Genomic DNA, 1,959 nt, shown 5'->3' on the forward strand with positions numbered 1-1,959 from the left:
ACAAGAAAGGGCTGCTCCTGTATGGAGGGGCTGACCCCAAAATGAAATACACCCCCGAGAATCTGGCTAATGTGCAGCAATAAAAAGAGCCATTGCAAACAACCAAATTTTAAGACCTAATGAGGGCGTGAGCCAGCACAATGCAGGTTGGGGATGCTGCATCAAACAAACAGACTATTGGACCTCAGCAAGATGGCTCCACGGTGCGGTGGAAGAAACGGAACCGCCTCACTAGAGCTCCATGGTAGTTGTTTGGCCAAGTGGCAAATACTAGTTCACATTGAACCAATGACTGCTTTTCCTGCAGAAGAGGGACTCTCGAAAATAAAGATCATAAGCTTTTTTGTTTTCTTTAATGTTAATCCGTTTGGCAACTTTCTGCTTTGGATGTGCCAAGGGGAAGCCCTGCCACTCTGGCAAGTACTGGGCAAATGAAATTTTTCTCATTATCCACCTCTTCTCCTTGACTTTAGCTCCATTTTTCCAACACACTTGTGTACATGGACAAAGGTTTCTAGGTAATGGTCACATTTCACATGCACCAAAAGATTTAATTCCATAAAGTGCAAGATATGAGTTAGCTGGAGTTTAAAAAATAAAATAAAATAGATACATGTCCTAAAGGCAAGAAATAGCAAGAGATTAATGATTTTTAATTCCAAATAAGCCAATGTGGAGACAAAAGTATTTTCTTTCTGTTTCGGGGAGTCGTAGTTAACCCAAAGAGTCTGAGCTAAGAAATCACATCAAATCAGTCTTATTCTACATATTGTAAACTTATGTGTGTGTGTGTGTGTGTGTGTGTGTGTGTGTCGGTGTGCTGTAAGGAAAGGCACTATATTTATAGTTTAAAATAAAGTCAGTAGATCTTTCTTGGATCTTCAGCATGAGAGCCTAAGGGAGTTCCTGGGGATGGAGTCCATGAAGTTATGCCCCTACCCCTATGGTCCTCAGGGGCTTCTCACTCTTGCTGATTCCTGTTCAGCATCCAGAAGGTCATCATGATTGTCATTGGAGCGAATGGCTCCAGCAACTTCTGCTCCAATTCTGGACACAGTGGGTAGGAGGACTTCCCTGCCATGTGGGAGCAGTGCCTGCAGATGGATAACAGCTTCCTCATCATCTACCTGTTCACTAACAAGGCCAGCTTCCACCGGCTCCTATCGTGCGTTAAAGACAGGAGTCATTCCCAGTGTTCCTAGTGTCCAAGGAGGTCCATTCTTAATGCACTTGAGGAAACTCTCCAGGGAGCAAAGAAAAGAAATGGCAATCAAACACAGTATTCTGTACATAAAAACCAGTGTCAAAGACCCAGTTCTTAATAACAACAAAGACTTCCAATACCTTATTAGAGTAATTAGGCAACGGATTCCTGAGAAAAAGCTAAAAGACAAAACCAAATGTTGGGGAGACTGGGCCACTGACACGCATAAAGTAGTGTGAGTGATTTTGTGACATGACTGAGGCCCTGCAGCACCCTTACCATAACTAGCCAGCCTTCAGGACCCCTTCTCTGCCTAACTGCCCTAAAACCATTTCTAACCACTACCATAGGCCTGACGACTTGGCATGAGAACGTAGATAGAGAGAGTGGGCAGGGAGGATATAGGATCTGGATTTACCATAAGGACACGAGCTTTCCATTCTCTCTCAAGAGATAAGAAGAGCACCTGTAAACAGAGGAAGCACCCAAGCACCTCATGTGTTGATCCAACCAACCCAATTCCTCCTCCTCCATTAGCAGCTGTGTTTTCCTCTAACTACATCGTGTTGGCTTATGTGGAAGTGTGTGTTCTCCTACAAAGTAGTACACAATATGTCATGAAGGAGCTTCTTCTCCATGTTCGCAATCCATACTGTCTGAGCTGGAATATCTTTGGTGGATTTTTGTTATTTTAGTGATTATTATTTTATAAAAGGGTTCTATGCCCATTACCTAGTGAAAAAATAAAATATGTA

The 1,959-nt window shown here is 42.9% G+C and overlaps 1 pseudogene; it reads left to right on the forward strand.

Annotated features, from left to right (window-relative positions):
• Positions 1 to 1,079: 1,079 nt before the first annotated feature.
• LOC101353732 (ras-related protein M-Ras pseudogene) lies at positions 1,080 to 1,455 on the forward strand (annotated as a pseudogene).
• The last annotated feature ends 504 nt before the right edge of the window (positions 1,456 to 1,959 follow it).

This window comes from Trichechus manatus, unplaced genomic scaffold (assembly GCF_000243295.1).
Source record: "Trichechus manatus latirostris isolate Lorelei unplaced genomic scaffold, TriManLat1.0 scaffold00023, whole genome shotgun sequence".
NCBI lineage: Eukaryota > Metazoa > Chordata > Mammalia > Sirenia > Trichechidae > Trichechus > Trichechus manatus.